General features: G+C 37.5%; 1 long non-coding RNA gene across 5 annotated transcripts; it reads left to right on the plus strand.

Moving 5' to 3' along the window:
* Window positions 1–14,022: 14,022 nt before the first annotated feature.
* On the plus strand, window positions 14,023–27,479 carry LOC127085036 (uncharacterized). 5 transcript variants are annotated; one of them, XR_007788898.1, is made up of 8 exons: window positions 14,023–14,308; window positions 14,486–14,585; window positions 14,683–14,811; window positions 14,911–15,130; window positions 15,248–15,355; window positions 15,468–15,647; window positions 15,800–15,901; window positions 16,040–16,496. It is a non-coding gene; the product is annotated as an uncharacterized LOC127085036 (long non-coding RNA). The 5 variants fall into 5 exon arrangements; XR_007788895.1 differs by having other exon boundaries at window positions 14,025–14,308; window positions 15,245–15,355; XR_007788897.1 differs by having other exon boundaries at window positions 15,248–15,647.
* The last annotated feature ends 119 nt before the right edge of the window (window positions 27,480–27,598 follow it).

Below are 27,598 nucleotides of genomic sequence, written 5' to 3' on the forward strand. Positions count from 1 at the left end.
GATCAAACAGGTTTTAAAGAAAATGGTGCAGCCAAACAGGAAGGACTGGAGCCGTCGTCTAGAAGACGCACTTTGGGCTCAAAGAACCGCTTTCAAGACACCCATTGGGATGTCTCCTTATCGACTTGTTTTTTGTAAGGCATGTCACCTTCCTGTTGAGATAGAACATCGTGCTTATTGGGCGGTGAAAAGTTGTAATTTGGAGATGCAACAAGCAGGTATTGAAAGAAAACTCCAATTACAACAGTTGGAAGAGCTTAGATTAGAGGCTTATGAAAGCTCTAGGATTTATAAAGAGAAAACTAAGCACTTCCATGATAAGATGATTTCTAGGAAGGAATTTTCTGTGGGCCAACAAGTTTTATTGTTTAACTCCCGCCTTAAGCTTATGGCTGGGAAACTTCGATCCAAATGGATTGGCCCCTTTGTTGTTACTAATGTTTTCCCTCATGGTACAATAGAAATAAAAAGTGCAGGTCCTGACAAAGTCTTCAAGGTTAACAGGCAGCGTCTGAAGTTATTCCATGCAAGTTCGGTGCCTGAAGATGTCAGTATAGAGGAGCTTTCTTAAGAAGCGCCTGACTACACTGCAACTTGATCAGGGAGTCTTTCTTTCCTTCTCTCTACTTTATTAGTAAAGTCCTTTCATTGAGGGCAATGCTTAGTTTAAGTATAGGGGAGGGAATCGTGTGTTTTCTTTGTTTTTGTTAGTGTTTTGTTTGTTTTTAGTCATTAAAAAAATAAAAAAAATACATCTTCTTGAAAGTTTTAGGCTATAGATTACTTTGAGTCGAGTTTGCGGAGACTTGGGAAAAATTCACAAGATCGGTATTGTTTTAACATCGTAAGTCTCCTGCATATGTAAATTGAGTTGAATTTTTATTATGTTTTAGTCGTACATTCGCATCCTCTGACAGCTCTTGAGTAGTTTATTTCAGTAGTCGGCACCATCTCACACACACTCTACGCAGGGAAGCCGATGAATATAAGTGAGTGTTCCGAAAAAAGAAAGAAAAAAAAAGAGAAAAAAATAAAGGAATGCACCTTCTAAGTTTGGTGACCCTCACCCGGTCACTTAATCCAACGGTTGTAGAACCTTCAAAAAAAAAGTTTTTGACTCGTTGTTAGTTGGTTCAGCGGTTTCTGGTGCTGAACTTGGTATGGCAGATTACGGTCCGATCCCCCGCAACTACAAGTGAGTAAGCTAAGGGTTATGCCACTTAAGTACCAGAACCCCGTGCAGAAAAGGATCAGAGTTACTAACCGGTCGCCTTGCTATGAGTGTGTGGAGATAACGGGCTTAATGTGATTGCGCCTGAATGAAAAAGAGCAAAAGAAGGATGAGTAAGTTAGGCTTTAGTATAATAATATGATTCCAGTTGATTTGTGTATTCAGGAGGTTTATGTATGCATAAATGTGGATTAGTGTTCTTACAATATCCTTAGTGTGCAAGATTAGTACCTATCAATGCAAAGTTAACCGAAGATGACTTGTAGCCTAGGATGAGTAACTGATGATGTATTTGTGCTTTCTTTGTTTTGTTTTTCGTTTTGCTCGGAGTGCAAAAGTTCAAGTGTGGGAGAATTTGATCAGTGTATTTTGATGCACGTTCTTCCATGTTTGTACTTAAGCATTTCTTCGGTTTGCTTTGCTTATTTTTATGTTTTAATGTGTTTTTACAATTTATTTTATTTTGCACTTATTTGTTTTTTGCATTATATTTTCAGCATTAGCAGCTTTCGCGAGAAAAATCATATCTTGAGATACGAGTATCAGATTGAGGATTGTGAGTATGCGTTCGAAAGCTAAGAAAAAGATATACAACTTTTGTTCAGAAGTCGAGAGCTGAATCGGATTGTAGCAGGGCCAGAAAGTCTGTTGAAGTTGTAGAATTTTATTTGTATTTTTGTTGGGTCATTTGTAGTGGGCTGGGTCGACCCAGTTGAGTTGTAAAACGGGTCTTTGTTTTCCCCTAGGTCTAGCAACCGTACACCATGGGGAAGGGGACGAAAATCACTGTTTATGTACGAATTTGAGAGCTTGCAAAGAATGACTATGGAGAACTAATTTCCCAAGAATCAATTCACTGTAATCGGATGCCACTTTGAGGTTCTTTTATAATTTTCCATTAATCCGTTCCTTTGAATTATATCTATAATCACAATTACTTGCTTAATTTAATTGTTTTTGTATGATAGAATTCTTTAATTTGATTGTTGTCTGCTTTTGAATCAATTTCGTGATTAGTGTAGCTTTTGCATTATCGCGTTCGATCATATTGCGTTTGCTTAATTCACAATAGTTTTAATCCGTTTGCTTTACTCGGAATTCAGGGACAGACCTCGTATAATTGTTATTGCGCTTGTCAGTAGCTTTTGTAATCGAATAGGATCAGACCCGTTTAGGGAATTGGAATTTTATAGGGATCAATGATAAGTCGGAAGATGATATAGTGGGTTGATTCGTTTCAGCTTATTCAAATAATCACTTTTCATAATCACTTATTTTCTGCATTTTTGTAATTGAACACCAAATCACCCCCCCTATTCGATTACGTTTAATTATTACAAACAAGAATCCTTGAGACGATATTCGAGTTTAGTTGTCGTTGTATTACGTTTTTACAAAATTACTCGTTTTGATCCGCGCGACAGCGGATCAAAGGGGGTGAAAGCAACATGGAGAAAAGGTCCCAGAATGCTAAAAAAAAGATACAATCTAGGCATGAAGGATCTGGGCTCATGAAGGAACACCACACGCATGGGTCGGGGGAAAGGTCGAAAATAAAACCTTCCCGAGTGCCATATGATAACTTTAACAAAAAAATTACACCTCTCAATATGAAGCGTGCTAACATTTTATGAGAAGTGTATCATCTCAAAATAATACCATAACCCACTCGTCTCAAGAGGGTAATTGTGGTGCTAGGAAAAGATGAATAAGCGTGGTGCGCCTATCATCATTTAAGAGGCCATCATACTGAAGACTGATCAAAAGAGGTCGGCTATTACCATATGTAAAGCGGGCATAAGGATCAGTAGGAAAGAGAAATCCTTCAAAGAGGGAGACAAACTTAGAGAATCTCTCTACTAAGGAGGGAAAGCACACTAAGGAAGTGCGTGAGACCCGAATGGCCTAACACACATTCAACACCATATCGAGGGGTTTCGCGTGGAGGATAAACAAGCGCGATAAGGAAAAGATATGCCCGATTAGTAATGCACATATCAAAAAATATGTTATCTGAAAAGAAAGGAAGACCTGTTGTCACTGGTTTTTCGAGACAAGACTCAAAAGGGGCACTGGCCCATGAGAATTACTCGAAGTATGAGATTAAGCTATTGATTAACTTAACTCAGAAAAGCAAGAGTCTCCACTAAACTTTATTGTTTCCAAAAGGAATGGGAAAAAGGCCAAACAAAACCTACAAAAGGTAAAATAAAAGAGAAATATGGATACAGAGGTTAGTTATGCAAGGGGAAGGTATTAGCACCCCTCACATCTATGGTAATCTATAGGAGCCACTTGCAAATATGTGTTTATAAAAAAGTTGGGTTGTTTGTTGATTGAATTTAATTTTAAAATACATATTGTCGTATTCGAGTGGAAAACTCAACTTTCTATCCAAAAGTATGAGGGAATTATAATTTACATCATCTTGATATGGAGAACTTTTACTTGGACTTTCTCATAAGCACGTCTTAACATTCAAGTGGAAAATACCAATCATTTCTCAATATATTGTAGAAGTATAATGGTTTGCATCACTACAAGAATAGACTAACATCCAATCTTTTCAAAAAAATTCTTAAAGGAAAGTGCACAAAGACACATAAAGAAGTTTGATGAGGTTTTCCTTTTTTAGAAGTTTGAAAAAAAGAGTTTAAGTATGCTTAATTGTTTTAGCATTTATTGAGAAAAATATTTTCTGAATCACTTGACAAAGTCAAGGTTTATTAAGAAAAGGTGTGAAGTTTGAAAAAAAAAGGTTTTGAAATAGGGAGAAGTTTTGAAAATTGAAGAAGTGGGAAGGAGATGAAAAGACTATCTAAAGTATAAAGTAAATGACATGAAATAAAAGGTCTCGTTGTAAGGTAGTCCAAGAGAAAGCTTTTGTGTGCGCAAGTGTATTAACCACAAGAAGGAGAAGCATTTGACATTGGTTAAAATAATCATTCATTTCCCTTTGGATTGAGCCACAAGATTAAAAATCACATAAGCATATGAATATCAAAAGATCTAGATGAACAACAAAGCCACAAAGAAACATCCAAGTCTTGAATTGAAGATCAAAGGGTCCAGAGGGATCACAAGGTCTCAGATGAATCCTAAAGTATCAAACATACTCAAAGCAAGGGGAAAACACTAAGTCCTAAGGTCCAAATTCCAAAATACTCCTAAGGCAAGGGATGGTAACATAAAATCCATAAGATCATATTAAAGCTTTTTAGGGTTTTGGCTATTTTATAATGTTTTTGTTCTTTTGAAATAAGAAAGCAAAAAAAGGTAAAAAGTAAAAGGCAAGAACGTAAATGATATGAATGTAAGTGACATAATTAGATTTTTTTTTCTCTTATTAGATTTTAGGCTTTAATCAGAATATAAGATTTGTTTTGGTTAGAATTTAGGAATAGGCTAGTTTTTTTACTAGAATTTAGAATTAGCTTTAATTAGAAGTAATTAGGCCAAATTAGAATTTAATTGATTTTAGAATTTAGATTAATTTTTAGCATTAGGTTAAAATAGTTTTAGGATTTGATCACTATTTTAGGCTATGGTTAGATTTTTTTTGAAAATTTAATTTGTGTTTTTAGTTAGATATTAATGACTATTTTACTCTTTAGGGGGTTATTTTCGTACTTTAACCATACAATTGCATGTTCCCTTAGGATTTTTTAACATATTTTTTTAATCAAGAATTTTGACTAACTATAACATGCTCCTTTAGGCTAGATTGATCATTTCTAACCCTTAGATTAGAATTAATCTAGATTTCCAATTGTTTCAAAACCACGATTCAAATTGATCAAAAGTAATTTTGATCGATTAAACCCTTTGAACTTGTATAATCCCACAGTCTAATTTTAGTGACCAAAAAACCCTTGGTCACTTAATAAGACTTTTATTTCTAAGTTGTGGATCTCGAACCCTCAAGTCAAATCTTCAGTCAAGGTATCCTCAGTCACATCAAGCAGCGAGTTATACAAGATAAATCAAAGGCCAACACTTGGCAAATACGATTCAAATTATACGATACAAGCCTTAAGCAATAAGGGATGATGAGACTGAGTTTCTCCTATCCTTATCTAGAGCGACTTTGCATATGGGGCGTAGGTCCAAGCTATTCAAAGCGTTTGCCCTTATTCATAGACTTTAGTGCAATACAAATCGAATAAACCACCAAGTCTTCTTCATACAAAACAACATCAACACAAGGATCAACAATGAAGATTCTTATCCAACAACTTGTCAGTTATAGGAAGTGTCATACACCATGAGCCTTAAGTAGTAGGGAATGATGAGACAGAGTTTGTCATATCCTTGTCTAGAGCGACTTTGCATACGGGGCATAGTCCCTAGCTATTCAAAGTGTTCGCCCTTATTCATAGACTTTAGTGTGATTCTCGTCAATCAACTGTCAAGTCTCTCCCTTCATCGTTACAAGAAACAACAACAAAGACTTTTCTCCCAACTTGAAAGTTAGGATGAGAATTACATGCCACAAGCCCTAAGTGGTAAAGAAGGAATGAGACTTCAACTTTTCTACACTCATTCTAGATATCTTTGGGTGCGGGACATTTGGCCCGTTGCTTATCATATCTGTCGCACCTCGAAAAAATGGGGATACGACTTCAAAGCGAAACGCAATCGCACGCTCGCAATGATGGACCGAACAGAGTCGCCACCGAACTTTATTTCTTCCTAAAAAGGAAAGGGAAAATATCGATAAAACCCAAGACAAAAGAAAGGATAAGATATGGTCATCGCAACCAATATCAGGGTTCGGGAGTCGATTACGCAAGGGGAAGGTATTAGCACCCCTCACGTCCGTTGTACTCAACGGGAACCATTAGGTCAGTTGTGTGCGTTAGTGTTAGTTTGAAATGTTAGGCTTTTCGAATTATTAGGTGGGAAAGAATAAAAGAGAGGAGAATATTTTTGGATTTTTGACGAAGGACAAAACCTAAGTTTTTTATTAGTGGGCCTGACAAGATTTACAAATCCTGCTCCTACGTATCTCAAGAGAGAAATCAAGGCTTACGTAGTTCTGGGTAGAAAAATGTTTGTTTGTTGGTCGATTTTAGCGAAATCTATATTGTATTAATCGACGAAAACATCGTTTTACCCAAAATAGATGAGGAGTGGACGCATACCACACATCGAACGGATTTATAGATCTACATTCGGAAAAACGTCATTTATCTCTACTCAACAATCGTGGCCGAAACATTGTTTTGTATCACTTAAGACAATATATCTTTCATTTATGAAAAAGGTTTTTGATTAATCGCACGGCGGCGAGAAAAAGAGTTTGATTGGTTTGATGTATTTTGAGTGATGGCGAGAACTTGGATGAGCGAGATATACATCTCGAATCCTAGCCTCAGGAGTGCACGGTATACACCATGTTCCATTTCCATCTTTATTGAAAGAGGTTAAGATATGAATTAAGTGTTTTGGAATTTGATTGAAAAAGGGTTTGAAGAAACCGCATTGACAATTTTAGACGATGGCAAGAGCTAAGATAGGCGAGGCATACGTCTCGAATCCTAACCTCAGGAGTGCATGGTATACACCATGTTCCATTTCCACCTTTATTGAGAAAGTGTTAAATAAGATTTAGGTATCTTAGATTTGATTGAGAAAGGGTTTGACGAAACCACATTGACAATTTTAGACGATGGCGAGAGTTAAGATTGGCGAGGCATACGTCTCGAATCTTAACCTCAGGAGTGCATGGTATACACCATGTTTCATTTCCACCTTTATTGAAAAAGTGTTAAATAAGATTTAGGTATCTTAGTTTTTGTTGTGAAAATGACTTGATCCTAGATCAAGTATTAATGGACGTTTAAGAGAAATTTGAATGAGTGTTTGAGAGAGCAAAGTGGATAAATTTAGATGATGGCGAGAGGTAGGATTGGCGAGATATACATCTCGAATCCTAGTCTCAGGAGTGCGTGGTATACACCACGTTCCACTTCCATCTTTATTGAAAAAGTCTTGACTATGAATTAATATTTTTTGAGTTTTTATCAGGAAAAATGGCTTGACATTAAATCAAGCGTTTGATGAAAGTTTGAAAAATAAGTGGAATAGAATTGGAGGGAGAAATGAATTGATTTGTTTATTGAGAAAATACTCGAGGTTGGATCGAGTCATTATTTTTGTATTTTTTTGAAATTTGTTGATTTTATTCTTGTGTCAGTATCTAACTAAATAGTCAAACAAATAAAGAAATGAAGTAGTACAAGATTATTACACATCGGGGGAGTGGGGTACATTTTGTCAAATGGGGATTCAAAATCATGAAATAATTAAATCGGGCCCAAACAACAAATAATGCAATGCATGAGTGTAAGTGCAAGAGAACCGGCTCATTGTAAGAAAGCCCAAGAGTAAGCTATGTGAGGTTGATGGCGATGCTTAAAAAGCAATCGACATACAAGGGTGTGGAAGTGGGCTCGATATTGAATCGAGAAAAATATGAGTTTAATAGTTTTAAAATGGTTTTGAATGAATGATGAAATTAATAAAAAAACAGATTTGTGTTATTAAATAATAATGAAACCATGAGTATAATAAAACATAAACATAAAAATGTTAAAAGAAATAAAATGCTACATATGAGTATTGAACCCGCTCCACTTAAGACTATGAAACTACCCTCTCTCCACTAAGCCATCTATGATTAGTTATAAACTAACTGACAACTTAGATATATAAACCAAAATAGATTAAAGTATGAATTAAAATAAAAATAAAAATAAAAGTGGGGTGGTCTATTTATTGGACGGTTAATTAAAACAAAAAGGAGGAATCCCAAAAGGTGACCCTAGCCGCCTGGCTGTTGGGTTCACAAGATTAGGGATTGGGTACACAAAAATAACAATTAATTACAACTAATACCAATAAACCAAATTTAATGACCAAATGAGAAGTCTTGAAGCAAATTTCTCTTGGCGAGATGACCCTTAGGGTGATTGGACTTACTGAGCTCTGAGGTGACTTGCCCCGGTCTGATTCTTGAAGCAGATTACTCTTGGCTAGATGACCCTTAGGATGATTAGCTCGAATTAACGGATGCTCAAAGTGATTTGCTCCTGACTAGACTTCTTTCACTCCATCAAGTTCCTCAACTGTATTTGGCATTTCTTTGATGCTAAGTGTTGACTCGCAAATAAGATTGTTCATTCAAAAATGGTAATCTTAATGCAATGCTTATGCAAAAATTTGAACTCAAAGTTTATTGATATGAATGGGTGAAATACAGTGAACGAGTCATTGATAAGAACACAATGGTGATCAAGTCATTCACAGTATGCAAGTTGGTGCCATCAAATGATTAACAAAAATCGTTTGGAGTCAAGTTAACACAACCTTGTTATGGTATGCTTTCAAAATAAACCATGTCTCAATTAGGTCTTTTAAGGGTTGTAACGTGGTCTGGTTCACGGTTTTTTGAAACAAAAGGATATAAGGCTCAAAATTGATTTTTACCCACCCCTTCTTCTTGATGATCTCCAGTTCCTATGTTCAGTTAATTCGATACACGCATTCGACTTCTAAGAGGGTTCGAAGGTGTGATGAGGATTCAAGACGAATTTTCTTGAAATGGCAGTCACCTTGTTTTGTTTTTGTCGAGGATTTTGGTGACCTCTTTCGATTGATTTTCTTTATCCCTAATTTTGCCTAAGTCATTTTTGTGGTGTTTGACTTAACAGACTTTTTCAATCCTTTTTTTTATGCGTGTGACTGCCACATTATTGGTGGATGAGGATCAACCAACATTAATTTTATCTTTTCTCAACTTCTTCGACACTTCAACATGTGCGCGAAGGATAACATGTGGTTGAACCTAATTGGAGGGTGTACATATGGACGATTTTTTTGAAAGATCGAATGCACGATCAAACTATCTGAACATAACTACCCTGCCCCAGGTTAAGATTAAGGGTTTTAGATCCGAAATAAACACCAACTTCTAGGCTCAAAGTGGTTGACTAGGGATTAACTCCTTATCTCTTCAGTGTTTGGGGAATTGAAACAATGCCTTACAGCATCGGCAAGGTTTTCTTCAAAAGCATACCACAACAATTTCAGGTGTTTCGTTTTCATCATCCTCCTTCCAATCTTTGTTAACACAACGGTTTGATAAACAAAAGTGAATGAGAGGAGTATTTTTGTTTTTAACATAAACGGAAAACGAGTGAATACGAATGGATTAATTCAAAAGATGCATAAAAATTTCATTAATCTTACCAATTCAAATAATACAACAATGCTTAAAAGCAAATAACAACCAACATGCAAAGAAACTACAAAAGAAGTGTTGAAACAGCCAAATGATTGCCAGCTTTAGGGAATTGAATTCTTCAAACTTGAAGATTGGGATCAACCAGCTTTTTGACATGATGATCTTCAAATTCTTTTCTTTCAATCTCATCGTCGAACGCAACCCTCTTGGATCCACTACTCACTTCTCCTTTTCTTTCATTGGTATAGGTCGTGACATTGGAAATCCAAGGCGGTACCTCAATGCTCTTACCAGGAAACAATGATACCTCATTAGCCATATCCCTGACATCTTCCTTGTGGAACAAAACCTTGAGGGGTCTCAAAGGTCCTTTCCCTTTCTCATTACCTGGCCCAGAAATCAAGGTATATGTATCTGAGCCTTCCTCCTTGAGTGTTAGTGACCTTATGTCAATCAATCCTTGCAACTTGAGCTTAAAACTCTTGCATTCCTCGATGGAGTGTCCCATTGTCCCAGTATGGTATTCACACTTGACCTTGGGATGATCTTCTTCAAAGATTAAGCTCTTTTTGTTAATCAACCCTCGCACCAAGGCTTTCAGCGCTAAGCAAGAATCTAGGTCATGTCCCAATGCTCCTTTATGGAATTCACATGTTGCATTTGGATTGTACCATGACAGGTATGGTGACACAGGTGTGAGAGCTCGAGGGGTCACCAAAGCATTTTGGATCAGTTGCGGGTAGAGCTTGCTATATGGCACCGGAATCGAGTCATTGTGATCCTTGTTCCTCTTGTTCTGATTCTGATTTTTGTTCTGAACCGGACTTCGATGACTTTGAGGAGCAATAGCCAGAGGATGTTGATGATGACGTCTTGAGGGAGGTCCATATACTGGTAAATGAGGAGTTGCCTCATAGAATTTCCCTTGACTTGGGGTAACACCAGATGGATGTGGAGTAGTAGCTCCCCCTGATGTGGCAATGGGTATAGGATGGCCCTCTTTTCTCAACAAGACTTGCAGGGTTTCCAAGACCCATCCCATCTGGCTCTTCAAAAGGTTAAGTTCCTCCTTCAGTGCTTCTTGACTTTTCCTTAGCTCGTCCATCATATCTTGAGACATGGTTCTTTGTTCTAAACGCGTGTTAGGAATCACTTTGCTGATCATGGACAAAGGATGAATGAGTTTTTTTTGGTATTTTGTCTGGAGAATGACATGCATTATGATGCGATGCAAATGCAATGGAATGCGAATGAATGCAATGCAAGCCATGCACATTTGTTTTTTTCATACACGGGTTCAAAAGTCTGAGGTACTGATGAATCTGATTGTTTTCCAAGAATAGGTTCTCACCGGGTAAGATCTAAGGTTTTGTTACAAAGGATTCCCAGAGTCATTGATTCACAAGAATGTTTGACGCTTACGGGAAATACTTTCCGGTCGTCAACTCCATCAAGGGAATCTATTATGGGTGAGGTTCTCGTACCGACCCTTACGAAGTATTCACCTCGGGGGTCCATACTACGCAACCATCGACTGGGTTCTAGACAGGATACTCAGAGTCATGGATTCAAAAGACTGTTTGACGCTTACGGAAAATACTTTCCGGTCATCAACTCCATCTGGAGAATCTATTCTGAGCGAGGTTCTCGTATCGATCCTTACGAGGTATCCACCTCGGGAATCCATACTACGCAACCATCATTTCTAGTTGGCCAAAGGTTCAATATTCTAAAAGGTCCTTAGAGTCATGGACCCCTTTGAAACATCGGCACTTACGAGGTATACACCTCGGGCGACAATATTTGCAAAAGAATCTACTCTAAGTGAGGTTCTCGTACCGACCCTTACGAAGTATTCACCTCGGGAGTCCGTACTACTCAACCATCGTCTTATCTTATGTTTTTTCACTTTAGACTCGGGTGTAGAGTCTTTCCCACATGGTTTGCAATCAAGATCCAGGTACCAACAATTACAATAGAACCAATATCCAACAGATATAACAATATAACAATAAAGATAATAAAACAATAAAGAAAAGCCACACAATTAAGCAAACAAAGGCACACAAACGTCCTAACTAGGCTTGACTCGCTTAGGGTTTAGTGTCCCCAGCAGAGTCGCCATCTGTCGCACCTCGAAAAAATGGGGATACGACTTCAAAGCGAAATGCAATCGCACGCTCGCAATGATGGACCGAACAGAGTCGCCACTGAACTTTATTTATTCCTAAAAAGGAAAGGGAAAATATCGATAAAACCCAAGACAAAAGAAAGGATAAGATATGGTCATCGCAACCAATATCAGGGTTCGGGAGTCGATTACGCAAGGGGAAGGTATTAACACCCCTCACGTCCGTTGTACTCAACGGGAACCATTAGGTCAGTTGTGTGCGTTAGTGTTAGTTTGAAATGTTAGGCTTTTCGAATTATTAGGTGGGAAAGAATAAAAGAGAGGAGAATATTTTTGGATTTTTGACGAAGGACTAAACCTAAGTTTTTTATTAGTGGGCCTGACAAGATTTACAAATCCTGCTCCTACGTATCTCAAGAGAGAAATCAAGGCTTACGTAGTTCTGGGTAGAAAAATGTTTGTTTGTTGGTCGATTTTAGCGAAAGCTATATTGTATTAATCGACGAAAACATCGTTTTACCCAAAACAGATGAGGAGTGGACGCATACCATACATCGAACGGATTTATAGATCTACATTCGGAAAAGCGTCATTTATCTCTACTCAACAATCGTAGCCGAAACATTGTTTTGTATCACTTAAGACAATATATCTTTCATTTATGAAAAAGGTTTTTGATTAATCGCACGGCGGCGAGAAAAAGAGTTTGATTGGTTTGATGTATTTTGAGTGATGGCGAGAACTTGGATGAGCGAGATATACATCTCGAATCCTAGCCTCAGGAGTGCACGGTATACACCATGTTCCATTTCCATCTTTATTGAAAGAGGTTAAGATATGAATTAAGTGTTTTGGAATTTGATTGAAAAAGGGTTTGAAGAAACCGCATTGACAATTTTAGACGATGGCAAGAGCTAAGATAGGCGAGGCATACGTCTCGAATCCTAACCTCAGAAGTGCATGGTATACACCATGTTCCATTTCCACCTTTATTGAGAAAGTGTTAAATAAGATTTAGGTATCTTAGATTTGATTGAGAAAGGGTTTGACGAAACCACATTGACAATTTTAGACGATGGCGAGAGTTAAGATAGGCGAGGCATACGTCTCGAATCTTAACCTCAGGAGTGCATGGTATACACCATGTTCCATTTCCACCTTTATTGAAAAAGTGTTAAATAAGATTTAGGTATCTTAGTTTTTGTTGTGAAAATGACTTGACCCTAGATCAAGTATTAATGGACGTTTAAGAGAAATTTGAATGAGTGTTTGAGAGAGCAAAGTGGATAAATTTAGATGATGGCGAGAGGTAGGATTGGCGAGATATACATCTCGAATCCTAGTCTCAGGAGTGCGTGGTATACACCACGTTCCACTTCCATCTTTATTGAAAAAGTCTTGACTATGAATTAATATTTTTTGAGTTTTTATCAGGAAAAATGGCTTGACATTAAATCAAGCGTTTGATGAAAGTTTGAAAAATAAGTGGAATAGAATTGGAGGGAGAAATGAATTGATTTGTTTATTGAGAAAATACTCGAGGTTGGATCGAGTCATTATTTTTGTATTTTTTTGAAATTTGTTGATTTTATTCTTGTGTCAGTATCTAACTAAATAGTCAAACAAATAAAGAAATGAAGTAGTACAAGATTATTACACATCGGGGGAGTGGGGTACATTTTGTCAAATGGGGATTCAAAATCATGAAATAATTAAATCGGGCCCAAACAACAAATAATGCAATGCATGAGTGTAAGTGCAAGAGAACCGGCTCATTGTAAGAAAGCCCAAGAGTAAGCTATGTGAGGTTGATGGCGATGCTTAAAAAGCAATCGACTTACAAGGGTGTGGAAGTGGGCTCGATATTGAATCGAGAAAAATATGATTTTAATAGTTTAAAATGGTTTTGAATGAATGATGAAATTAATAAAAAAACAGATTTGTGTTATTAAATAATAATGAAACCATGAGTATAATAAAACATAAACATAAAAATGTTAAAAGAAATAAAATGCTACATATGAGTATTGAACCCGCTCCACTTAAGACTATGAAACTACCCTCTCTCCACTAAGCCATCTATGATTAGTTAAAAACTAACTGACAACTTAGCTATATAAACCAAAATAGATTAAAGTATGAATTAAAATAAAAATAAAAATAAAAGTGGGGTGGTCTATTTATTGGACGGTTAATTAAAACAAAAAGGAGGAATCCCAAAAGGTGACCCTAGCCGCCTGGCTATTGGGTTCACAAGATTAGGGATTGGGTACACAAAAATAACAATTAATTACAACTAATACCAATAAACCAAATTTAATGACCAAATGAGAAGTAACGTTCACTTAGTGGAGATTCAATGGTCTGCCTAATAAAAAGCAAATAAATAATAATAATAAAAAAATAAAAAAATAAAAGGAAAAGGTAAGGACAACGAAACTCAGTTCTCAAAACCTCACGCACGAAATCTCTCTTCTCTCAATCGCTACCAGCAAGCTCTCTCCATCGCCCTCAATGAAATCGCTCCCTCATCGCTCTCTCAATCTCCAATCTCACTCAATCGCTCACTCCATCGCTCTCAATGTCTCTCTCTCTCTCGATCGCGCTCTCAATCCCTCTTCTATCGTCGCCCTCACGAAATCGCTCTCACCCACAACAAATCATACTGAAACAAAAACGGGGAGCTCACCTTGCTCAAGTAACAATCGACCCTCTTTACTTCGCCTCCCTCAATCGGTTTCCTTTCTGACTTGGGGATTTAGGGTTCTTGGTGGAATTGTTGTCCGCCTCCCTCTTTTTTCGTCGTCTCCCTTCTCTCTAATTTTTCGTCCCCCTCTCACTGATTCACTTCTCTCTATTTATCTCTCCTGATTAGGGTTTCAAAGGTGTATTTGGTGTTCAAAGGAGCATCCTGCAAAATCCTCTTTCATGTGCTCAGTTTGGATCGGCCTGTTTTAATGCTAAAACCGAAAACGGTATTCTAAACTTAGCTTTCTCTTTGAATTTTGTCCTAATGCCAATTTTGGGAATTTTTTGAAATTTAACTGCTTTGCCATTTTGCTTTTACTGCAGTGAATTCAGAGTATTGGTCTGAACTTGGTTTGGGGTGGCTTGTGAGAGGATTCGTTGGTTGTTGCTGCTGCAGTTGTGATGTTTGCTGCTGAGGAGAAGGCGTATTCATCATATTTGTAGAAGACCTAGGTGAATTAGCATATGGAATTTGTGAAGCTGTTGTATTGTCTGTCCTGTTTTTTCGATTCCAATTGGCTTTAACCATTTGCCTTTTATTGTTTGTTGCAGACTCAAGCTCCGATATAGCTACTTCTTTGTCGTGTACAATGGCAACAATGTATTCCTGGTTTTTATCTTAACCACTGCATTTATTTTGGACCATTGAGCTGCAATCATTTCAACTTCTTCAACTCTCAAAGAATGTATTGTAGTTAACCACTTAAACTTCTGAATGTGAAGGCTCTGTGGACAGGGACGAGTCTGTGCCATAATTCCAAAGCCAACTGAGGTTCTTAGTTTCTTACATATCATATTTATATCTTCAATTGGAGACTTGACAGAGTCCTGCATGCATTCTCTGCACCATTATTGATTTCCTTTGCTGTTGTTTCTGGTAAATCAGCAGACTGAAGAACTTCGGAAGATTCATCTATCAGATCATGCTTATGATTACTCAAACTATTAACCACTTAAGCAATAACTGAAGGAGAATGGTCTGTTTCACTTCCTACAGGTGTGGAAACCCCAGATTCAGATATATCACTGTCAACAGCTCGAGACGGTATAATAGCCACAGTAGGAGATTGCAAAGAAACCTGATCTTTAGATGATTGGCCTTTTTTCAGGTTTCTTCTGGTTATCCTTCAAAGAGTTGGACCGACTAATGGGTTCCCTCGTGTTGGCTTCATTATTTATCACAACAGAAACAGAATCCTCGGTCACAACTGATGTAGGTAGCACTGTAACCTTATCAGCAGTGACAACAACAGATTCAGCAGATTGTTTTGGCAAAATTTCCTCAGAAGGTTTAGACTCTTCAATATCCTTCTCATTTCATCAATTGAATTTGTTTGCTCTCTAACAACTTTATTGACCAAAAGTTCTTTCTGCTTATCAACAACTGATGCGGTGACTGCGGGTGGTTTACTGGATGATTTTCATGACTGCAAATTCTCAGATTCAACCGGTGGCATAGGATATTCACACGCTTCAGCAAAGTCATCTTCTGGAACTGGTTCTGGTTGAAATTTGTTTTATGGAGAAAATAAATGATCCCAAAGTAAGTTGAGTTTGTTAAAAGAGGGAGCTCTTATTTGTATTGTGTTAAAGAATGTAGATATAATTTAGAAATGATTGTAATCCTTTTTTTTTGGACTGCTATGAGTTTTCTGTTGGATATTAATTGAGTTCTCTTCAGTTTTTTTTTGGACTCCAACCTTTGCCGTATTAAAAACAGCATGTCTACAATCCGGGAGGACGCTGACGGACCAAGGAGGTGAATTATAGTGCATATTGTTGAAACGCACTCTAGCAGAAGATTTGGAATCAAAGTTTGAGAGAAAAGCAAAACAATCTCCAGATTTTGTCGAGTATACATAGGCCTGTTGGAAGTTTCCTAACGAGGTAACAACCGGATCAGTTGAAACTAAAGCTTGCTCACACATTTTGATAGCCTTATGAAGCTATGTGTATGTTTTTCTATCGGATCCCTGTAATTGTGATTGTTCAGGATTGTACTTGTAGGATTCATGTAATATTATGAACTTGTAAGAAAATACTGTGAAATGTAATTTGGAACATGACTTTGTAACTTATGGAAATGTTGTGATGGTTGTGTAATGAATTTGGAAATGGAAATGGATATGCAATGGTAATCGAATGTAATTGGACATGAAAATATGTGTACGAAAATGAGTTCGGAAATGCTTGAAAGCTAAATATTATTGAATGTTATTGAATGTTATGAAATGTGTGTATGTGCTATTTTGATTTGAAATGTACTATGGATGGATCATGTTTGGTTATAAAATGGATTTTTAGAAATAATCCAAGATTAATTTAAATATCAATTTAAATAATAATAAAAAATCAGTAAAAACCAAATTAAAATCAAATTAATTCATAATTTGTTAAAATTACTTTGATATCAATTCTAACATTTATTTGAAAATTAAAATCAATTAGAGTTTGAATCATTAGTAAAAATAACAATTAAAATTAAATTAAAATTTGGAATTAAACTTAATTTGAAATTAAAATCAAATTGAAAAATTAAAAATTCAAATGATTAAAATCCATTTTATAATCAAAAGCACCATGATCAAAAAAAAACCTAGACAATGACCAATGTGTAACAAAAATATGGATTTGGGAATGAATGTATGCAAATGAACTTTAGGCCAAGTGCCAAATAAAAATGAAAAAATGGAAAAAATTTCAGGACCAAAATCGGGGTATGACAGTTGCCCCTATTTAAGTGTCTTCAACTAGAGAGTATGAAGCATGACACTCTTCATATGATCATAGTGGGAGATGGTTAAATACTGAGAAGACCCGGATTTTGATCCTGAATCCCTATGGCATGATGTGATATGATATGATATGATATGTTATGATATGATATGCATGGATGCATGATTCCTTTTTTGTAATTTTTATCTGCTAGGGATATGGTGGACCCCTGACAGGAGATGCTACTAAACAGACCAAGCTGGGGAATACTGATGATCCACAGGGAGACAGACAAATGGGGTAAAAAAACAACTTGATGGGGAAACAGTCCTGCTGGAGAATCAGACACACACTGGGGAGTATTCAAAGTGAGATTTGATAAACGACACTTAAAATACAAGGGATTTCGGTAGTAAGTTCACATATGACTTACCAAACCCGAATAAAGGAAAAGATGCTACAACAGGTTCATATATGACCTGACAACGCTGGGGAATATCAAGAAGTTCTGACAGCAGGTTCAGGTATGTCCTAACAAACTCAGAAGAATTCAAGAAAAGTGTATCAACATGTTCATATATGACCTGATAATACTGGAACAAACATAGAGAAAGACTCTTCAGAACAAGTTCATGTATGACCTGACACCGGAATAAAGCTCAACAACAGGTTCATACATGACCTGAATAGTATTGAACAAAAATTGGAAAAACTCTTCAGAGCAAGTTCAAGTATGACCTGACCCCGGAATAAAAGCTCAACAACAGGTTCATACATGACCTGAATAGTATTGAACAAAAATTGGAAAAACTCTTCAGAGCAGGTTCGAGTATGACCTGACCCCGGAATAAAAGTTCAACAACAGGTTCATACATGACCTGAATAGTATTGAACAAAAATTGGAAAAACTCTTCAGAGCAGGTTCAAGTATGACCTGACCCCGGAATAAAAGCTCAACAACAGGTTCACATATGACCTGAATGGTATTGAACAAAAATTGGAAAAAACTCTTCAGAGCAGGTTCAAGTATGACCTGACCCCGGATAAAAGCTCAACAACAGGTTCATATATGACCTGAATAGTATTGAACAAAAATTGAAAAAACTCTTCAGAGCAGGTTCATGTATGACCTGACCCCGGAATAAAAGCTCAACAACAGGTTCATACATGACCTGAATAGTATTGAACAAAAATTGGAAAAACTCTCCAGAGCAGGTTCATGTATGACCTGACACCGGAATAAAGCTCAACAACAGGTTCATACATGACCTGAATAGCATTGAACAAACAGAGAAAAAATCTTCAGTACAGGTTCATATATGACCTAACACCGGAATAAGGCTCAACAACAGGTTCATATATGACCTGAATGGTATTGAACAAAAATTGGATTTGAAAATGACTGCAAAAACCGGATGTGGGTTTAAGGGCACCAAATACAAACTGGAATCAAAGGTCAAAGGATCATAGGATCGACAACAAGACCTGGATCAATGCAAAATGAGCACGAAGTACATTTCGGCTATGCAGGATTTGAATTTCCTTTTATGCATGATATATGAATGATCATGATTATGAGAATGCTGACACTGGGCAGACTGGGAGTTTGTAAAGGCTTTTTATGGAAGCTCATGATTCCTCAACACCGAGAACTCAACCAAATATTTTATGATAGATGTTGTCAAAGGAGGATTCTATCCACCTTGATAGCCACAGCTTAGCCAATGGATCCTTTTGGAGGATTAATGAATCGTGCTAGCATAATTTTCGGGCACTCATCTTAAACTCAATAGTTGTTGACATATGGCAGAATTTGTTTGAGCAGTTTGAAAGCACGAAGAAAGAGGTTCTGCCCCTCTGTGGCTCATCTTGCCCCAGTTTGTTGGGTCTTTGGAAATGTTCACCTTGAAAATGGGTTTGGAAACAACTTTCCATGAGACTACCTCGAGAGGGCTTGCCCCAAGTGCTTGAAACTTGCAATGGTCCGCACTTGACTAACCAAATGTTGGAATGGCAGACTCTTGGTTGACTGTCCTTTGGATAGTTGGACTTATTGAGCTTTGAGGTGGCTTGCCCCAGTCTAAGTCTTGAAGCAAATTTCTCTTGGCGAGATGACCCTTAGGGTGATTGGACTTACTGAGCTCTGAGGTGACTTGCCCCGGTCTGATTCTTGAAGCAGATTACTCTTGGCTAGATGACCCTTAGGGTGATTAGCTCGAATTAACGGATGCTCAAAGTGATTTGCTCCTGACTAGACTTCTTTCACTCCATCAAGTTCCTCAACTGTATTTGGCATTTCTTTGATGCTAAGTGTTGACTCGCAAATAAGATTGTTCATTCAAAAATGGTAATCTTAATGCAATGCTTATGCAAAAATTTGAACTCAAAGTTTATTGATATGAATGGGTGAAATACAGTGAACGAGTCATTGATAAGAACACAATGGTGATCAAGTCATTCACAGTATGCAAGTTGGTGCCATCAAATGATTAACAAAAATCGTTTGGAGTCAAGTTAACACAACCTTGTTATGGTATGCTTTCAAAATAAACCATGTCTCAATTAGGTCTTTTAAGGGTTGTAACGTGGTCTGGTTCACGGTTTTTTGAAACAAAAGGATATAAGGCTCAAAATTGATTTTTACCCACCCCTTCTTCTTGATGATCTCCAGTTCCTATGTTCAGTTAATTCGATACACGCATTCGACTTCTAAGAGGGTTCGAAGGTGTGATGAGGATTCAAGACGAATTTTCTTGAAATGGCAGTCACCTTGTTTTGTTTTTGTCGAGGATTTTGGTGACCTCTTTCGATTGATTTTCTTTATCCCTAATTTTGCCTAAGTCATTTTTGTGGTGTTTGACTTAACAGACTTTTTCAATCCTTTTTTTTATGCGTGTGACTGCCACATTATTGGTGGATGAGGATCAACCAACATTAATTTTATCTTTTCTCAACTTCTTCGACACTTCAACATGTGCGCGAAGGATAACATGTGGTTGAACCTAATTGGAGGGTGTACATATGGACGATTTTTTTGAAAGATCGAATGCACGATCAAACTATCTGAACATAACTACCCTGCCCCAGGTTAAGATTAAGGGTTTTAGATCCGAAATAAACACCAACTTCTAGGCTCAAAGTGGTTGACTAGGGATTAACTCCTTATCTCTTCAGTGTTTGGGGAATTGAAACAATGCCTTACATCATCGGCAAGGTTTTCTTCAAAAGCATACCACAACAATTTCAGGTGTTTCGTTTTCATCATCCTCCTTCCAATCTTTGTTAACACAACGGTTTGATAAACAAAAGTGAATGAGAGGAGTATTTTTGTTTTTAACATAAACGGAAAACGAGTGAATACGAATGGATTAATTCAAAAGATGCATAAACATTTCATTAATCTTACCAATTCAAATAATACAACAATGCTTAAAAGCAAATAACAACCAACATGCAAAGAAACTACAAAAGAAGTGTTGAAACAGCCAAATGATTGCCAGCTTTAGGGAATTGATTTCTTCAAACTTGAAGATTGGGATCAACCAGCTTTTTGACATGATGATCTTCAAATTCTTTTCTTTCAATCTCATCGTCGAACGCAACCCTCTTGGATCCACTACTCACTTCTCCTTTTCTTTCATTGGTATAGGTCGTGACATTGGAAATCCAAGGCGGTACCTCAATGCTCTTACCAGGAAACAATGATAGCTCATTAGCCATATCCCTGACATCTTCCTTGTGGAACAAAACCTTGAGGGGTCTCAAAGGTCCTTTCCCTTTCTCATTACCTGGCCCAGAAATCAAGGTATATGTATCTGAGCCTTCCTCCTTGAGTGTTAGTGACCTTATGTCAATCAATCCTTGCAACTTGAGCTTAAAACTCTTGCATTCCTCGATGGAGTGTCCCATTGTCCCAGTATGGTATTCGCACTTGACCTTGGGATGATCTTCTTCAAAGATTAAGCTATTTTTGTTAATCAACCCTCGCACCAAGGCTTTCAGCGCTAAGCAAGAATCTAGGTCATGTCCCAATGCTCCTTTATGGAATTCACATGTTGCATTTGGATTGTACCATGACAGGTATGGTGACACAGGTGTGAGAGCTCGAGGGGTCACCAAAGCATTTTGGATCAGTTGCGGGTAGAGCTTGCTATATGGCACCGGAATCGAGTCATTGTGATCCTTGTTCCTCTTGTTCTGATTCTGATTTTTGTTCTGAACCGGACTTCGATGACTTTGAGGAGCAATAGCCAGAGGATGTTGGTGATGACGTCTTGAGGGAGGTCCATATACTGGTAAATGAGGAGTTGCCTCATAGAATTTCCCTTGACTTGGGGTAACACCAGATGGATGTGGAGTAGTAGCTCCCCCTGATGTGGCAATGGGTATAGGATGGCCCTCTTTTCTCAACAAGACTTGCAGGGTTTCCAAGACCCATCACATCTGGCTCTTCAAAAGGTTAAGTTCCTCCTTCAGTGCTTCTTGACTTTTCCTTAGCTCGTCCATCATATCTTGAGACATGGTTCTTTGTTCTAAACGCGTGTTAGGAATCACTTTGTTGATCATGGACAAAGGATGAATGAGTTTTTTTTGGTATTTTGTCTGGAGAATGACATGCATTATGATGCGATGCAAATGCAATGGAATGCGAATGAATGCAATGCAAGCCATGCACATTTGTTTTTTTCATACACGGGTTCAAAAGTCTGAGGTACTGATGAATCTGATTGTTTTCCAAGAATAGGTTCTCACCGGGTAAGATCTAAGGTTTTGTTACAAAGGATTCCCAGAGTCATTGATTCACAAGAATGTTTGACGCTTACGGGAAATACTTTCCGGTCGTCAACTCCATCAAGGGAATCTATTCTGGGTGAGGTTCTCGTACCGACCCTTACGAAGTATTCACCTCGGGGGTCCATACTACGCAACCATCGACTGGGTTCTAGACAGGATACTCAGAGTCATGGATTCAAAAGACTGTTTGACGCTTACGGAAAATACTTTCCGGTCATCAACTCCATCTGGAGAATCTATTCTGAGCGAGGTTCTCGTATCGATCCTTACGAGGTATCCACCTCAGGAATCCATACTACACAACCATCATTTCTAGTTGGCCAAAGGTTCAATATTCTAAAAGGTCCTTAGAGTCATGGACCCCTTTGAAACATCGACGCTTACGAGGTATACACCTCGGGCGACAATATTTGCAAAAGAATCTACTCTAAGTGAGGTTCTTGTACCGACCCTTACGAAGTATTCACCTCGGGAGTCCGTACTACTCAACCATCGTCTTATCTTATGTTTTTTCACTTTAGACTCGGGTGTAGAGTCTTTCCCACATGGTTTGCAATCAAGATCCAGGTACCAACAATTACAATAGAACCAATATCCAACAGATATAACAATATAACAATAAAGATAATAAAACAATAAAGAAAAGCCACACAATTAAGCAAACAAAGGCACACAAACGTCCTAACTAGGCTTGACTCGCTTAGGGTTTAGTGTCCCCAGCAGAGTCGCCATCTGTCGCACCTCGAAAAAATGGGGATACGACTTCAAAGCGAAACGCAATCGCACGCTCGCAATGATGGACCGAACAGAGTCGCCACCGAACTTTATTTATTCCTAAAAAGGAAAGGGAAAATATCGATAAAACCCAAGACAAAAGAAAGGATAAGATATGGTCATCGCAACCAATATCAGGGTTCGGGAGTCGATTACGCAAGGGGAAGGTATTAGCACCCCTCACGTCCGTTGTACTCAACGGGAACCATTAGGTCAGTTGTGTGCGTTAGTGTTAGTTTGAAATGTTAGGCTTTTCGAATTATTAGGTGGGAAAGAATAAAAGAGAGGAGAATATTTTTGGATTTTTGACGAAGGACTAAACCTAAGTTTTTTATTAGTGGGCCTGACAAGATTTACAAATCCTGCTCCTACGTATCTCAAGAGAGAAATCAAGGCTTACGTAGTTCTGGGTAGAAAAATGTTTGTTTGTAGGTCGATTTTAGCGAAAGCTATATTGTATTAATCGACGAAAACATCGTTTTACCCAAAACAGATGAGGAGTGGACGCATACCACATATCGAACGGATTTATAGATCTACATTCGGAAAAGCGTCATTTATCTCTACTCAACAATCGTGGCTGAAACATTGTTTTGTATCACTTAAGACAATATATCTTTCATTTATGAAAAAGGTTTTTGATTAATCGCACGGCGGCGAGAAAAAGAGTTTGATTGGTTTGATGTATTTTGAGTGATGGCGAGAACTTGGATGAGCGAGATATACATCTCGAATCCTAGCCTCAGGAGTGCACGGTATACACCATGTTCCATTTCCATCTTTATTGAAAGAGGTTAAGATATGAATTAAGTGTTTTGGAATTTGATTGAAAAAGGGTTTGAAGAAACCGCATTGACAATTTTAGACGATGGCAAGAGCTAAGATAGGCGAGGCATACGTCTCGAATCCTAACCTCAGGAGTGCATGGTATACACCATGTTCCATTTCCACCTTTATTGAGAAAGTGTTAAATAAGATTTAGGTATCTTAGATTTGATTGAGAAAGGGTTTGACGAAACCACATTGACAATTTTAGACGATGGCGAGAGTTAAGATTGGCGAGGCATACGTCTCGAATCTTAACCTCAGGAGTGCATGGTATACACCATGTTCCATTTCCACCTTTATTGAAAAAGTGTTAAATAAGATTTAGGTATCTTAGTTTTTGTTGTGAAAATGACTTGACCCTAGATCAAGTATTAATGGACGTTTAAGAGAAATTTGAATGAGTGTTTGAGAGAGCTAAGTGGATAAATTTAGATGATGGCGAGAGGTAGGATTGGCGAGATATACATCTCGAATCCTAGTCTCAGGAGTGCGTGGTATACACCACGTTCCACTTCCATCTTTATTGAAAAAGTCTTGACTATGAATTAATATTTTTTGAGTTTTTATCAGGAAAAATGGCTTGACATTAAATCAAGCGTTTGATGAAAGTTTGAAAAATAAGTGGAATAGAATTGAAGGGAGAAATGAATTGATTTGTTTATTGAGAAAATACTCGAGGTTGGATCGAGTCATTATTTTTGTATTTTTTTGAAATTTGTTGATTTTATTCTTGTGTCAGTATCTAACTAAATAGTCAAACAAATAAAGAAATGAAGTAGTACAAGATTATTACACATCGGGGGAGTGGGGTACATTTTGTCAAATGGGGATTCAAAATCATGAAATAATTAAATTGGGCCCAAACAACAAATAATGCAATGCATGAGTGTAAGTGCAAGAGAACCGGCTCATTGTAAGAAAGCCCAAGAGTAAGCTATGTGAGGTTGATGGCGATGCTTAAAAAGCAATCGACTTACAAGGGTGTGGAAGTGGGCTCGATATTGAATCGAGAAAAATATGATTTTAATAGTTTAAAATGGTTTTGAATGAATGATGAAATTAATAAAAAAACAGATTTGTGTTATTAAATAATAATGAAACCATGAGTATAATAAAACATAAATATAAAAATGTTAAAAGAAATAAAATGCTACATATGAGTATTGAACCCGCTCCACTTAAGACTATGAAACTACCCTCTCTCCACTAAGCCATCTATGATTAGTTATAAACTAACTGACAACTTAGATATATAAACCAAAATAGATTAAAGTATGAATTAAAATAAAAATAAAAGTGGGGTGGTCTAATTATTGGACGGTTAATTAAAACAAAAAGGAGGAATCCCAAAAGGTGACCCTAGCCGCCTGGCTGTTGGGTTCACAAGATTAGGGATTGGGTACACAAAAATAACAATTAATTACAACTAATACCAATAAACCAAATTTAATGACCAAATGAGAAGTAACGTTCACTTAGTGGAGATTCAATGGTCTGCCTAATAAAAAGCAAATAAATAATAATAAAAAAAAATAAAAATAAAAAGGAAAAGGTAAGGACAATGAAACTCAGTTCTCAAAACCTCACGCACGAAATCTCTCTTCTCTCAATCGCTACCAGCAAGCTCTCTCCATCGCCCTCAATGAAATCGCTCCCTCATCGCTCTCTCAATCTCCAATCTCACTCAATCGCTCACTCCATCGCTCTCAATGTCTCTCTCTCGATCGCGCTCTCAATCCCTCTTCTCTCGTCGCCCTCACGAAATCGCTCTCACCCACAACAAATCATACTGAAACAAAAACGGGGAGCTCACCTTGCTCAGGTAACAATCGACCCTCTTTACTTCGCCTCCCTCAATCGGTTTCCTTTCTGACTTGGGGATTTAGGGTTCTTGGTGGAATCGTTGTCCGCCTCCCTCTTTTTTCGTCGTCTCCCTTCTCTCTAATTTTTCGTCCCCCTCTCACTGATTCACTTCTCTCTATTTATCTCTCCTGATTAGGGTTTCAAAGGTGTATTTGGTGTTCAAAGGAGCATCCTGCAAAATCCTCTTTCATGTGCTCAGTTTGGATCGGCCTGTTTTAATGCTAAAACCGAAAACGGTATTCTAAACTTAGCTTTCTCTTTGAATTTTGTCCTAATGCCAATTTTGGGAATTTTTTGAAATTTAACTGCTTTGCCATTTTGCTTTTACTGCAGTGAATTCGGAGTATTGGTCTGAACTTGGTTTTGGGTGGCTTGTGAGAGGATTCGTTGGTTGTTGCTGCTACAGTTGTGATGTTTGCTGCTGAGGAGAAGGCGTATTCATCATATTTGTAGAAGACCTAGGTGAATTAGCATATGGAATTTGTAAAGCTGTTGTATTGTCTGTCCTGTTTTTTCGATTCCAATTGGCTTTAACCATTTGCCTTTTATTGTTTGTTGCAGACTCAAGCTCCGATATAGCTACTTCTTTGTCGTGTACAATGGCAGCAATGTATTCCTGGTTTTTATGTTAACCACTGCATTTATTTTGGACCATTGAGCTGCAATCATTTCAACTTCTTCAACTCTCAAAGAATGTATTGTAGTTAACCACTTAAACTTCTGAATGTGAAGGCTCTGTGGACAGGGACGAGTCTGTGCCATAATTCCAAAGCCAACTGAGGTTCTTAGTTTCTTACATATCATATTTATATCTTCAATTGGAGACTTGACAGAGTCCTGCATGCATTATCTGCACCATCATTGATTTCCTTTGCTGTTGTTTCTGGTAAATCAGCAGACTGAAGAACTTCGGAAGATTCATCTATCAGACCATGCTTATGATTACTCAAACTATCAGCCACTTGAGCAATAACTGAAGGAGGATGGTCTGTTTCACTTCCTACAGGTGTGGAAACCCTAGATTCAGATATATCACTGTCAACAGCTCGAGACGGTATAATAGCCACAGTAGGAGATTGCAAAGAAACCTGATCTTTAGATGATTGGCCTTTTTTCAGGTTTCTTCTGGTTATCCTTCAAAGAGTTGGACCGACTAATGGGTTCCCTCGTGCTGGCTTCATTATTTGTCACAACAGAAACAGAATCCTCGGTCACAGCTGATGTAGGTAGCACTGTAACCTTATCAGCAGTGACAACAACAGATTCAGCAGATTGTTTTGGCAAAATTTCCTCAGAAGGTTTAGACTCTTCAATATCCTTCTCATTTCATCAATTGAATTTGTTTGCTCTCTAACAACTTTATTGACCAAAAGTTCTTTCTGCTTATCAATAACTGATGCGGTGACTGCGGGTGGTTTACTGGATGATTTTCATGACTGCAAATTCTCAGATTCAACCGGTGGCATAGGATATTCACACGCTTCAGCAAAGTCATCTTCTGGAATTGGTTCTGGTTGAATTTTGTTTTATGGAGAAAATAAATGATCCCAAAGTAAGTTGAGTTTGTTAAAAGAGGGAGCTCTTATTTGTATTGTGTTAAAGAATGTAGATAGAATTTAGAAATGATTGTAATCCTTTTTTTTTGGACTGCTATGAGTTTTCTGTTGGATATTAATTGAGTTCTCTTCAGTTTTTTTTTGGACTCCAACCTTTGCCGTATTAAAAACAGCATGTCTACAATCCGGGAGGACGCTGACGGACCAAGGAGGTGAATTATAATGCATATTGTTGAAACGCACTCTAGCAGAAGATTTGGAATCAAAGTTTGAGAGAAAAGCAAAACAATCTCCAGATTTTGTCGAGTATACATAGGCCTGTTGGAAGTTTCCTAACGAGGTAACAACCGGATCAGTTGAAACTAAAGCTTGCTCACACATTTTGATAGCCTTATGAAGCTATGTGTATGTTTTTCTATCGGATCCCTGTAATTGTGATTGTTCAGGATTGTACTTGTAGGATTCATGTAATATTATGAACTTGTAAGAAAATACTGTGAAATGTAATTTGGAACATGACTTTGTAACTTATGGAAATGTTGTGATGGTTGTGTAATGAATTTGGAAATGGAAATGGATATGCAATGGTAATCGAATGTAATTGGACATGAAAATATGTGTACGAAAATGAGTTCGGAAATGCTTGAAAGCTAAATATTATTGAATGTTATTGAATGTTATGAAATGTGTGTATGTGCTATTTTGATTTG

This window comes from Lathyrus oleraceus, chromosome 5 (assembly GCF_024323335.1).
Source record: "Lathyrus oleraceus cultivar Zhongwan6 chromosome 5, CAAS_Psat_ZW6_1.0, whole genome shotgun sequence".
NCBI lineage: Eukaryota > Viridiplantae > Streptophyta > Magnoliopsida > Fabales > Fabaceae > Lathyrus > Lathyrus oleraceus.